This window comes from Pristiophorus japonicus, unplaced genomic scaffold (assembly GCF_044704955.1).
Source record: "Pristiophorus japonicus isolate sPriJap1 unplaced genomic scaffold, sPriJap1.hap1 HAP1_SCAFFOLD_112, whole genome shotgun sequence".
NCBI lineage: Eukaryota > Metazoa > Chordata > Chondrichthyes > Pristiophoridae > Pristiophorus > Pristiophorus japonicus.
In genome coordinates, this window is record NW_027250777.1 from 1,928,451 (window position 1) to 1,943,108 (window position 14,658).

At 44.7% G+C, this 14,658-nt stretch overlaps 1 non-coding gene across 1 annotated transcript; it reads right to left on the bottom strand.

Moving 5' to 3' along the window:
• Positions 1–13,546: 13,546 nt before the first annotated feature.
• On the bottom strand, positions 13,547–13,629 carry trnal-cag (transfer RNA leucine (anticodon CAG)). The gene has a single exon. It is a non-coding gene; the product is annotated as a tRNA-Leu (tRNA).
• Between the last annotated feature and the right edge of the window lie 1,029 nt (positions 13,630–14,658).

Genomic DNA, 14,658 nt, shown 5'->3' on the forward strand with positions numbered 1-14,658 from the left:
AAAACATGTCCCCTTTTACACACTGTGCTTTAGGGATCTGATTCAAAATGTTCATTGCTGGTAACATCAACAGGAGACTGGGGAAACAGTGCAACTGACTTTAGAGCAAGGGTCTGGTTATTGTGAAACAGCAAAGGAAATATCAATTCTGGAAGAATGACATCGAAAAGAAATGTGACCCCGACACCCAGAAAGAAGTGTTAAGGCAAAAGCTTAAATGCTGCATTCCTCTGTGCAAAAAATTCCTTTCACAAACATTTCTCTGACCAAAACTGCACAAAACAAAAATGTTCCTTTCAAATTCATTAAACTCCCGAATTTCCGCTTCACCGGAATCTCCTGAATCAGATGCTTCTTGTTTTGCCGACTCAATCCATGTCCCTTTGCAATGTTCTGCTTCCACCCACACTATGAAATGTGCCACTAACTTATAGAATCATGGAATGGTTACAGCACGGAAGGCCATTCGGCCCGTCGAGCCCGTGCCGACTCTCAGCGAGTCCCACTCCCCCGCTCTTTCCCCTGAGGCCTGCAATTGTTTTTCCTTCAGACACTTATCCAACTCCTGTTTGAAAGATAAGATTGAGTCTGCCTCCAGTACATTCCAGATCCTAACCACTCGCTGCTAAATAGCCAGCTCCTGTTCCTATGTGTAAAGTCTGGGAAACACTGGATCAATTCCTACCACACTCACAGCCTTCCTAAATATAGCACCCTCTTTCTATTCTCGTAAAACCAGCTCCTGAAGTATAGTCCAGCTGTGTAGGTTAAAGCTCTGGTTATGTTCCTAACATTACTTCAAATGCAGTGTTTCCGTAGAGTAGTGGTTGTCACATTTGCCGAACACGCGAAAAGTTCCTGATTCAAAATTGGGTGGAAACATTTAGAAAACTTGCTCAATTAAATATTGGAAAAAATGGATTGATTCATATTCGTGGTTCAATATTAACAAAACACAATGTCCCACAACCTTGTAAAATTTTCTGATATCACTGTACAGTTCTGTATACACTCAAACTCTACACTTGAACTGAATGCTCATAAAAGTATTGGAGTGGGAACTCACTGGATAACAGCACAGCTGGTACTGTTTGCGGAATATGTTTGTGCAGTCAAAACGCGCAATGACAAACTGGATCCGTGCAGCACCGAATCCTCAGGGAAAACACAGTTAAAAACTTCGCTTCTGGGTGGGCTTGAACCACCAACTTTTAGGTTAATAGCCCAACGCGCTAAACCATTGCGTCACAGAGACTGACGCAAGTGCACACTGCACGACATCCAAAATCAGGGTGTCAGTCAGTTAAACCTTCAGATTGCTCCTACCGGGATGGAACTTGTCCACTCTCAGTTGTACTTTTCCCAAATAAAGGGTGGACATTCAGTGTGGAAGTATGGAAGCAGTCTGGTGCCGCACACTGCAGACACTTCCATGTCACCGCCAACCAGCTCTCCCACAACCAGTGTGATCTACCTTCCAGCCTTCCGGTGCCTTGTCTGTGACGAAGTATTCTGATTGTCCGGAAGACGGTATTCGGTTTTAATTCCTTTTCTGCTCCCGACTGCAGATATTCCTGTGAATAAACGCGAAGAAAGTGCTTACACGGTCAGTTCGATTGACCGTTTCTTTGCTTGGTGAAATTTCAAAGATTGAAAGCGACGCACATCAACCCCAGAAAATGCTGGAAACACTCAGCAGGTCGGGCAGTATCTGTGGAGGTGGGAAAGTGGGAATAATCGATGGGTTTGTTTGCGGCTTTGATCTGCTGCTGGGAAGTGAGGCAGCGCTGCACGATGCTTTTTTTCGAGGTGTAAGCAGAGATTTCCGTCGTGTAACGGTTATCACGTTCGCCACACATGTGAAATATCCTCGATTTGAGCACGGACCGAAACATTGTTTTGGAGAATATTTTTCTGTGGAATACATTTTTTAAAAGTAGCCCCAGGTTCCTTGTATCATGAGCGATGGGCATTTTAACTCACTCTCCTAAAATACAGTGTGTGTAAAATCAGATAGGGGATAAAACTTCATCAGTGATTAAAGTTCCTTAACTCAGTAAAGTTCAGTTATTGAAGTTTCCATCAATTCATTTCATAAACATAATTGAAGTATGTGAGAGAATTAATAATGGGCTTTAATCGTTAAGGACCCCATTACTTTATGTTATAGACCCAGGTTACACACTCTCTTGCTTCTGAAAGAGTTGAGGTCCATGTGGGGGTGATTTGGGCACATCTTTCCCCACATTACAAGTGTGTCAGGAAACCAACCATCCAAAGCCCTTTCATTAACCACAGGGGTTCCCGCAATTGTCTGGTCTCAAAGCGGTTTTAGTCCTTGTCAATATCTCTTGTCCATTTCCCGATGTTTCCCGATTCTGTCGGTCTCCCTGGCTCTCTTCAATCTGTGTGTGGCCACCTACGGATTGGATTTCAATGAATACCTGTGTTTGTGTTTTCAATAACAACAGAAAATGTTTCTTATATATTTCTTATGTTCTCTCCAAATCCTCGATATCCTTCCTAAATTGTGGTGCCCAGAACTGTAAACAGGATCCAACTGAGGCCTAAGCAGGGATTGATAAAGGTTTGGTGTAAGTTCCTCACCAGTGTAAGCTATTTCACGTTATAAAGCCAAGGGTCCTGTATTCTTTTTTAATAACCTTATCAACTTGTCTACCCACCTTCAAATATTGCTGTGTGTAAATCTCTCGGTCACTCTGTTTCTGCATCCCCTTTAAAACAACACCATTTAGTTGAAGTTTCCAAAGATCACCACCGTGTGTTTCCCAGACCTTACACAGAGGGACATAGGAACAGGAGGAGACCATTTAGCCCCTCGAGAATGTTCCACTATTCACTGAGATCATGGCTGATCTGATCTTGGCCTCAGCCCACTTCCCTGCCATCTCCGCCTAACCCTTGACTCCCATATCGTTCAAAAATCTGTCTACCTCCACCTTAAATATATTCAATGACCGAGCCTTCACAGATCTCAGGGGTAGAAATATAAAGATTCACGCCCCTCTGAGGGAAGAAATTCCTCCTCATCCCCATTTTAAATGGGCAACCCCTTATTCTGAAACTATGTCCCCTCGTTCTAGATTCCCCCACGAGGGGAAACATCCTCTCTGTATCTACCCTGTCTAGCCCCCTCAGAATCTTACACCTTTCAAAGATATCATCTCACACTCTGCTAATCTCCAATAGGTAGATCCCAACCTGTTCAACCATTCTTCATAAGACAACCTTGTGAACCTTCTGTGAAATGCCCCCAATGTAAGTTTATCCCTCCTGAAATGAGGAGAGCAAAACTGTACGCAGTACTCCAGGTGTGGTTTCACCTGTGCTCTGTACAGTTGTTGCAGGACTTCCGTACTTTTATATTCCATCCCCCTTGAAATAAAGGCCAACTTTCCATTTGCCTTCCTAATTACTTGCTGTATCTGCATGCTAACTTTTTGTGATCAGGAAGGCCAATGGTATCTTGGCCTTTATTGCAAAGGGGATGGAGTATAAAAGCAGGGAAGTCCTGCGACAGCTGTATAACGTATTGGTGAGGCCACACCTGGAATACTGCATGCAGTTTTGTTTTCCATATTTACGAAAGGCTATACTTGCTTTGGAGGCAGTTCAGAGAAGGTTCACTAGTTTGATTCTGGAGATGAGGGGGTTGACTTATAAGGAAAGGTTGAGTCGGTTGGGCCTCTACTCATTGGAATTCAGAAGAATGAGAGGTGATCTTATCGAAACGTGTAAGATTATGAGGGGGCTTGAGAAGGTGGATGCAGAGAGGATGTTTCCACTGATGGGGAGACTAGAACTAGAGGGCATGATCTTAGAATAAGGGGCCACCCATTTAAAACTGAGATGAGGAGAAATTTCTTCTCTCAGAGGGTTGTAAAACTGTGGAATTCCCTGCCTCAGTGAGCTGTGGAAGCTGGGACATAGAATAAATTTAAGAGAGAAATTGACAGCTTTTTAAATGATATGGGGATAAGGGGTTATGGGGAGCGGGCAGTGAAATGGAGCTGAGTCCATGATCGGATAAGCCATGATCTTATTGAATGGCGGAGCAGGCGCGAGGGGCCGTATGGCCTACTCCTGCTCCTATTTCTTATGTTCTTCTGTAAAAGGACTCCCAGATCCCTCTGCTCCACAGCATTTTGTAACCTCTCCCCATTTAAGTAATTATTAGATTTTTTTGTTTGACCGACCAAAGTGGATAACCTCATATTTCCCACATTATACTGCAGGTGCCAATTTTTTGCTCACTCACTGACCCTATCTATATCGCTTTGCAGATTGTTTGCGTCCTCCTCACAACTTGCTTTCCCACCATATCTTTGTATCAGCAGCAAATTTGTCTACATTACAAACATGCAGAGCCCAGAACAAATTATTTTGCACCCTGGCGATGTTTTCCCATTGCCTTTGAAGGCGTATATCGCAGATTACCCAGAATGAAACCGTACATTTAAGATTTATACTATGAGGGAAAATTGCACCTTATTTTATTAGTTCGAGGTGTTTCATTAATTGATTTGACATGCTGTATTTGTTTGAGGTGCTGTGGAAAAATGGATCCTTACTCATTGCTGTCTCTAAGTTAGAACAAATGAGTGTTCGACAGTAAAATGAGCACTGCACTTTAATCGAGAATTACATATCCAGAGTTATAGTAGGTAGCCGCATACCACAGTGAAGTAGAGCAGACCCGAGAGACTCAGCTAACATTTGGAAAGTAATCACTGAATTAACACAGAAGAGTGCAAAACATTCATCAGAACAATATACAATCAATACAATGTGTCTGATTGTGTTTGAAGGAACACGGCCATTGGAGAGAAAGCATCATTTCCAATTACATTATATAATAAGTCTGATCAACATTTTCCAGTTTTGGGACGTTTAGCTTCAATTTCGGAATTTTGCATTTAAACATATTCTATGTCATGAGGGACTCAAATCAGCGGCCGTAATGTGCTTGTTCAAACAACTGAAACTAATTTCAACTCTGTTGCATCTTGACTGTCCCAGTGGGGAGCCCACAGGATATAATTGAAAGGCTCCAGGAATATTTCAGAGTTTAATTCAGAGAGATTGCCTGAAGCATGATGAGACAGCATCGCTTTACACAGAAAATGCCTGATACGTCCTTACTACAGAGTATAAATAAACATGAGGCCCATGCTTGAGTGAAGGTCAGTCTGTGACCTGTCCTTTATTCCTTCGCACTCAAGTGATGAAGGTGGGTGGAGCTTCCCCTTTTATACCTGAAGGTCCAAGTTAGGAGTATCTCCCACCTAGTGGTCAGTGTTCTCACGGTGTACAACTTCGGTCAGTTTATACATGGGTTACTATGCTGGTTGAATACATGACATCACCTCCTACCCCAAAGTCTTATTGGGATCACAGGTTGAGTCTCTCTCGTGATTTACGCTCCCTTGTAGAGCGCCTGAGTTGGGGCTCCAGTTTTTGGGCGCTGGCCTGAGCGTCTGCTGTTTGCAGTGCTCAGGTCTGTCCGGACTGCCCACAGTGACTGGGTTCTCCTACCTTTGGTTCCGGTGTTCGGTCACCTGTGGTGGAGTGAACTCTATATCGTTCTCTTCCTCTGCTTCTTCTATGGGGTTGCTGAACCTCCTTTTTGTTTGATCCACATGTTTGCGGCAGATTTGTCCATTGGTAAGTTTAACTACCAGAAACTTATGTCCCTCTTTGGCAACCACAGTGCCTGCGAGCCATTTGGGCCCTGCAGCGTAGTTGAGGACAAAAACAGGGTCATTTACATCAATACATCATGCCCTCGCATTCCTGTCATGGTAGTAATATTGTGTCTGGCACCTGCTCTCGACAATTTCTTTCATGGTGGGGTGTATAAGGGATAATCGGGTTTTGAGCGTCCTTTTCATTAGTAGCTCTGCGGGTGGAACCCCTGTGAGCGAGTGTGGTCGGGATCTATAGGCCAACAGGAGGCGTGACAAGCAGGTTTGTAGGGAAACCCCTTGGAATCTGAGCATCCCCTGTTTGATTATCTGCACTGCTCTTTCTGCCTGGCTGTTTGAGGCTGGCTTGAACGGTGCCGTTCTAACATGGTTAATTTCATTGCCTGCCATGAAGTCCTGGAATTCAGTGCTTGTGAAGCACGGGCCATTGTCACTGACCAAGATGTCCGCTAGACTGTGGGCGGCGAACATTGCCCGTAGACTTTCTACCGTGGCAGAGGATGTGCTTTGAATTTAAAATGTCACACTCGATCCATTTGGAGTAGGCGTCTACTACAACCAAAAACATTTTCCCCATGAAAGGACCTGCGTAGTCCACATGAATGCGTGACCAAGGCTTGGCCAGGGGCTAAGGGGGGCTTCCCTGGGCGCATGGCCCAGCTGGGCACATGTGTTGCACCTGCGAACACAAAGTTCCAGATCTGCGTCTATCCCTGGCCACCAAACGTGTGACCTGGCAATTGCCTTCATCGTGACAATGCCCGGGTGCCCATTGTGGAGTTCTCTGATGAACACCTCTCTGCCCATCTGGGGCATGACTACGCGGTTTCCCCACAGTAGGCAATCGGCTTGAATCGAGAGTTCATCCCTGCCCCTGTGAAATGGTTTAAATTCCTCAGGGCATGCCCTGTACGTGGCTGCCCAGTCCCCATTCAGGACACATTTCTTGACTAGAGACAATAGCGGGTCTCTATTTGTCCAGACTTTAATCTGACATGCTGTCACTGGTGAGCCTTCGCTTCCGAAAGCTTCAACAGCCATGACCATCTCAGCACCATGCTGGGTAGCCCCCTCAGTGGTGGCTAGTGGGAGCCTGCTGAGTGCATCGGCGCAGTTTTCAGTGCCAGGTGTGTGCCGAATTGCGTAGTCATAGGCAGCTAACGTGAGTGCCCACCTCTGTATGCGGGCCGATGCGTTTGCATTTATGGCCCTGTTTTTGGCCAAAAGGGACGTTAGGGGTTTGTGATCTGTCTCCAGCTCAAATTTCCTGCCAAACAGGTACTGGTGCATTTTCTTTACTACATATACACATGCGAGCGCCTCCTTTTCTACCATCCCGTAGCCCCTTTATGCCTGGGACAGACTTCTGGAGGCATAAGCTACCGGCTGTAACTGACCCTTGGCTTTGACATGCTGCAACACACACCCGACAGCATAGAACGACAGATCGCACGTTAACGCAAGTTTCTTACATGGGTCATATAGCGTTAACAGATTGTTGGAACATAACAAATTGCGTGCTCTATTAAAAGCCCTTTCCTGGCTGTCCCCCCAGACCCATTCACGACCTTTGCATAGGAGCACGTGCAGCGGCTCCAGCAGCGTGCTCAATTTGGGAAGAAAGTTGCCAAAATAATTCAGGAGCCCCAGGAACGAACGCAGTTCCGTCGTGTTACGGGGTCTGGATGCTCTCTGGATCGCTTCCATCTTGGATGCAGTTGGGCTGATCTCGTCTGCTGCTACCCTCATCCCCAGGAATTCTACCTCTGGAGCTAGGAAGACGCACTTCGCAGTTTTCAGGTGCAGACCTACCCGGTCCAGTCTGCGTAGCACCTCCTCCAGGTTGTGGAGGTGTTCTTCAGTATCGTAACCCGTAATGAGGATATCGTCCTGAAAAACCACCGTCCCTGGAATCGACTTGAGGAGGTTTTCCATATTTCGTTGGAAGAGCGCGGCGACCGAGCGAATCCCGAACGGACATCTGTTGTACTCAAACAACCCCTAGTGTGTCGTGCTGGTGGTCAGCTTCTTCGACTCACTCGCCAGCTCCTGGGTCAGGTAAGCTGAGGTCAGGTCCAATTTCGAAAAAAGTTTGCCACCGGATAGCGTCGCAAAGAGGTCCTCCGCTCTCGGTAGTGGGTACTGGTCTTGGAGTGACACCCGATTGATGGTGGCCTTGTAATCGCCACATATCCTGACTGACCCATCCGCCTTGAGCACTGGCACAATCGGGCTCGCCCAGTCACTGAATTCGACTGGCGAGATGATGCCTTCCCTCAGGAGGCGGTCCAATTCGCCTTCTATCTTTTCCCGCATCACGTGCGGCGCCGCTCTGGCCTTGTGTTGTACTGGCCTGGCGTCCGGGTTTATGTGAATCATTACCTTGGCCCCCATGAAAGTGCCAATGCCGGGTTGAAATAATGAGTCAAATTTGTCCAGGACCTGTGAGCATGATACTCGCTCCACAGAGGAAATTGCATTGACATCGCCCCATTTCCAGTTCATGACAGCAAGCCAACTCCTCCCCAGTAGTGCGGGACCGTCCCATGGGACAATCCAGAGTGGCAACCTGTTCTCTGAATCTTTGTGGGTCACGACTACCGTGGCGCTGCCTTGCACCGGAATGATCTCCTTGGTGTAAGTCCGTAGCTGTGCGTCAATCGGCGATAATTTTGGCCTCCTGGCCTTGGATGCCCACAACTTTTTGAACTGTTTGATACCCATCAGGGACTGGCTGGCACTCGTGTCTAACTCCATTGATACTGGGATGCCATTGAGGAGCACTTTCATCAATATTGGTGGCGTCCTGGTGTATGAACTGTATACGTGCTCCACATGAACTCGCTGAACTTCAGCTTCCAGCGATTTCCCCCAGTGTCCATTTCTGCAATTTCTGCAGGCATTTTGCTCATCTCTGCAAACTCCGGCTGAATGTATGCCTCCACGCCTCCAGCATGAGTTACGGTTTGAAACAAAAGGTCCCTTGCCAGTCGATCGTCACTGACTGCCCCTGTTATTGTTCTTGAGTGCACCATTAACAGGTGTTGATGGCCCCATTACTGGGCGTATTGTCCCTTGCAATGGCGTGAATCACTGTTTAGCTTGCCATTGTCTCTGTCGAACTCCCCCTCTGGGTTCGACTACATGTTGGGGCATGCCTGACTGCCCTTGTCTGCCTGGAGAACTGTGTGCTGCTTTAACAATGTTGAATGTCTGTCCCAACCATTCCTTAACACAGTACCTCTCGTCTGTTCTGCTAGTGGCCATGCTCGCGTGGTTTAAATCCCAGTTTCCTGTCGCCATTGATAGGTCCTTACTTCACAGTATAAATGCACACAAGGACTATGCTTGAGAGAAGGTCAGTCTGTGACCTGTACTTTATTCCATAGCACTCAAGTGATGAAGGTGGGTGGAGTTTCCCCTTTTATACCTGAAGGTCCAGGTTAGGAGTGTCTGCCACCTAGTGGTCAGTGTTCTCACGGTGTACAAATTAGGTCAGTTTATACATGGATTACAATGCTGGTTGAATACATGACAATGCCTACGACATTTTCCATCATTGATAAAATATTCTACGTGATCCTTGCAGTCACTGCTCTTCCTGGTCAGTGATTATAGTCATTGACGTTGTGTAACTCTGTGTGTTATCCATATTTGGCCTTGTTCTGTATCTGACAATGTAGTGATGACCATTAAATGATAGGGGCAGTGACGTAATTTCAAAAAATCGTAAGTCCACATTAGCCAAATTCCCACTGCTCATTTATGCCGTTCCTTTAACAGAAACCGTAACTCTGTACTCTGCAGACATGCAAATGATGAAGTTATTGCTGTTGTTGGAACACTTTGTATACTTGCACCTGCCCTCGGCACTAAAAGCTCTCTTTCTTACTGGGAATCGCTGTCACAATGGAGTTGTGAGAGCTGAGAGGCACTGGGCAGACTGCAATATCTGACCGGACTGAATCTGTATTACTGGGACTATCTGTCATTGTACAACTGTATTGAGTGTCGTTCATTGACTGGGGTCGAATATCTGACCATAGTGGCCATGTAATTACTGGAATTATTTGAGGATACAACGAGCATGGTGGATAGAGGTGTACCGATGGATGTGGTGTATTTAGATTTCCAAAAGGCATTCGATAACGTGCCACAAAAAAGGTTACTGCAGAAGATAAAGGTACGCGGAGTCAGAGGAAATGTATTAGCATGGATAGAGAATTGGCTGGCGAACAGAAAGCAGAGAGTCAGGATAAATGGGTCCTTTTCCGGTTGGAAATCAGTGGTTAGTGGTGTGCCACAGGGATCATTGCTGGGACCACAACTGTTTACAATATACATAGATGACCAAGAAGAGGGGACAGAGTGTAGTGCAACAAAATTTGCAGATGACACTAAGATTAGTGGGAAAACGGGTTGTGTAGAGGACTCAGAGAGGCTGCAAGGAGATTTGGATAGGTGAAGCGAATGGGCTAAGATTTGGCAGATGGAATACAATGTCGGAAAGTGTGAGGTCATCCACCTTGGGGAAAAAAAAACAGAAAAAGGGAATATTATTTGAATGGGGAGAAATTACAACATGCTGTGGTGCAGAGGGACCTGTGGGTTCTTGTGCATGAATTCCAAAAGGTTAGTTTACAGGTGCAGCAGGTAATCAGGAAGGCGAATGGAATGTTGGCCTTCATTGCGAGAGGGATGGAGTACAAAAGCAGGGAGGTCTTCCTGCAACTGTATAAGGTATTAGGAAGGCCGCACCTGGAGCACTGCGTGCAGTTTTGGTCACCTTACTTAAGGAGGGATACACTAGCTTTGGAAGGGGTACAAAGACGATTCACTAGGCTGATTCCAGAAATGAGGGGGTTACCTTATGCTGATAGATTGAGTAGACTGGGTCTTTACTCCTTGGGGTTCAGAAGGATGAGGGGATATCTTATAGAAACATTTAAAATCATGAAAGGGATAGACAAGATAGAGGCAGAGAGGTTGTTTCCATTGGTGGGGGAGACTAGAACTAGGGGGCACGGCCTCAAAATAAGGAGGAGCCAATTTAAAACCGTTGAGAAAGAATTTATTCTCCCAGAGGGTTGTGAATCTGTGGAATTCTCTGCCCAAGGAAGCAGTTGAGGCTAGCTCATTGAATGTTTTCAAGTCAAAGATAGATAGATTCTTAACCAATAAGGGAATTAAGGGTTACGGGGAGAGTTCGGGTAAGTGGAGCTGAGTCCACGACCAGATCAGCCATGATCTTATTGAATGGCGGAGCAGGCTCGAGGGGCTAGATGGCCTACTCCTGTTCCAAATTCTTATGTTCTTATGTTGTTATGTTCTTATAACACGGCGATGAGAATTGTACAGTGTACTGCAAGTGTGGTCCAAAGAAAGTTTGATACCAGTTCAACAGAACTTCACTACTTTTCAACACTATCCGACTTGAATTAACCCTTGGTGCTCCATTTTCTTTTTATGGATGTATAACCCGCATCACGACCTTTACTGTTTATTTGTATTTCTACTCTGAGATCCCTTTGCTCCTTGACCTCACTTAGATTCTTATTCTCACGTAGTATTGCCAATTCAATGTCCAGTCTACAAGATTATTAATGTCTTGTTGTAGTTTGTTGCAGTCCTCCTCAATAATGTCAATCAGCCCCACCCCAATTTGGCCTCATCTGAAAGTGTAGAAATTTTTTTTTTGATTCCAAAGTCTAAATGGACAATTTAAATTGTGAACAGCATTGGTCCCACACTGATCCTCATGGGAGCCCACTTTACATCTTCTGCACTCAGAATAACAGTCCTATACTTCTGCTTTCTGTCTTGGGGTCAGCTCGCTATACATTCCACGACTTGTCCCCTAACACCGCAAGCTCTGACCTTATTCATTATCCTAATATGTGGTACCTCATCAAAGACTTTTTGGAAATTTAAGTATATTATATCGACCACATTACCCTGGTCTACTCTCCCTGTTACTTCTTCAATGAAATCAAAGAAGTTGGTCAAGCAAGACTTTTGCTTTTGAATCCACGCTGATTATACATAATTATATTTTTGGTTTATAGATATTCTTCTATTCTCTACTTTAGTAGGGATTCCATTATTTTCCTACCACCGAAGTTCCACTGACTGGTCTATAGTTCCCCGGACATGTTCTATCTTCCATCTCAAATATAAGTATTACGTTAGCTATCCGCCATTCCTCTGACACTACACATTTTTCAAACTAATCATTAAATATTTGTCATAGTGCTCCTGCTATCTCTTCGCTGAATTATTTTAAAGTGTATGGATGTAATCCATCCAGACCAGGGGTTCAATCCTCCTTTCATTTGGTTCGTTCATTTAATATTTCTCCTCTTTACTTATTGCAGTTATATAATTTCCCATACATTATTCCACCGTCATGTCCTTCTGCCCTGTATCCCTGGTAAATATAGAGGCAAAGTAATTATTTCATATTTTATGTAATTTTTCCATCGCTTCATGTGATTTAATATTGTTCATCGATTTGTGGCCCTATTCCCATCCGACATTCTTTTTTAAATGAATGTGCCTGTAGAAAGTTAGATGAGCGATTATTTTATCAGCCACCTAATAGTGGGAAGGATAAAGAGGTGTAAATTTAGGTAAAATGCAGAAAGATTCAAGATCTGTCGTGATAATGTGGGACTTCAACGTAAACTGGGAAAATAACCATGCAAAGTGAAAATGCAGGGGAGGATTTCCTGAAATCTGTATTCGAACTTTCTCCATCAGTATGTTTCCAGCACGATGGGGAAGAAAGCAGTTCTGGATCTCGGAAATGGATTAAGTAGAGCATGTTTCTGTGGAGGAGCATTGAGGAAACAGTGATCACAATATCATTAGGTTTAGAGTAGTTATGGAAAAGGAGAAGGTATAATCATGTGTGAAAATACCCAACTTAGGAGGACTAATTTTTTGAGTTGAAAGGGATCCGGCCTAGGTAGATTGAAACCAAAGATTTCTCAGTAAAACAGTAAATGCACATTGGGATACATTCAAAAAGGAGATAGATCGGGTAACGACTAGACACGTTCTGATGCAGGGTGCAGAAATAGCATGATAGCTAGCTACAGCTCGGTGGATGAATGAAGATCAACTAAAACACAAAAACGGAAGCTTGTGATAAACTGCAGGCTCATATTTCAGTAGAGAACCAAGCAGAATACAGAATGTACAGAGAAGGACTATCAAAGGAGGAGGAGGTAGAATCAGCAGAAAAACAGGATATTCGCCCATAGTACTTATCTGAGGAAGGACACACTTGCCTTGGAGGTGGTGCAACAGAGGTTCAACAGATTGATTCCTGGGATGAGAGGGCTGTCCTATGATGAGAGATTGTGTAGAATATGCCAATTCTCTCTGGGGTTTCGAAGAATGTTGCTTTCACAGGAAAACATCATTAATGAATCCATTTTCTTCTTTTGCACAATGAAAGAAATGCGAACTGAGGGAGAGCTGATAATTTAATCATCTGTTCTGTTCTCTGCATAAGAACACAAGAACCAGGAGCAGGAGTCAGCCATTTGGCCCTTCGAGCCTGCCTTCTTTTGCACTGAAACAAATTATAACCGTGAGTTTAAATTAGCAGTGCGGGATATTTATCGGGCACCTTTCAATGCTTCACAAAACCATTCCTTTCGCTACAGCCACCCGGGATCGTTTCCCGGTTTGGGAAGTAACTTTGATATCATCGTTTGTAATTGAAGTGGAGTAATTTTATTATGTTAGATGGATGTCCCAAAGCACTTCAGAGTGGTGTCAAAACAAATGAGTTTGCAATTAAAAACACTGAATGTCAGGAGTGGGATTTTAACCCACGCCTCCCGAGGAGACTGCGACCTGAACGCAGCACCTTAGACCGCTCGGCCATCCTGACTGTTCGATGCTTCAGTTACAAGTTATTACTCGGGAAAGTTTCAGACCAGGCGCTTGTTCAGTGTTGCTGGAAGGGCCAGTGATCGGGATATCCTCTCCCCCGGGGTTTTCCTGAGCCTGTGCTCAGTGCACGGGGAGGTTTGGCCCGGGTCTGAGGTAGCTTGCATCCCAGGGATGAACAATAACCCTCTGAGCTCTGGCACTGGGGACAAGGGAATAATTAATGAGCCGTTTGTGGGTTTAAAATGCAACTTAGATCTGATGGAAGAAACCGATAGTGTTGTTTCACAGAATGAAAGAAATGCAAACAGGGACAATCGAAATTTCAATAACTGAACTTTAATAATTAGTGAAACTTTAACCCTTGATGAAGTTTTATCCCCAATCTGATTTTACACACTCTGTATTTGAGTAGATTAGTTTTAAAATGTTCATTGCTCATGCGACAATGTACCCTTAATTGCTTTTGTTCAATTTTATTGCAGATAAATTTTGCTTCACAAATAATGTTTCCGCCCAGGCTCGCAACAGAGACCTTTTGCGTGTGAGGCAAACATGATAACCGCTACACTACGGAAACTGCTGCTTAGCTCAGTGCCCAGAGAGAAGTGTTCGGCAACAAGCTGAAATGCTCAATCCCTCTCTCTGCAAAAAGTTCCTTTCACAAACATTTCTCTGACCGGAACTGCACCAAACAACAATGTTCTCCTTTCAAAGTAATTAAACTCCCCAATTTCCACATCTACAATTTTAAGGACAAGGACTGAAAGTGCTTTGCGATCAGAAAATTGCCGGAAACCCCTGTGGTTAATGAGAGGGCTTTTGATGGTTGATTTCCGTACACACCTTGTGTTATGTATTTAACCCTTGGCGATCTGGATCACACCACCACCAGAGGGCCGACCTGTTGGAGTCCCAAGGGATTCCAGCCTCCATTGGGAGCATGGTATATAAGCACTCTGGAGTCTTATTAAAGGAGCTAATGTCACACTTACTCATTGTTCACAGTACTCAGTTTCATTCTTTATTA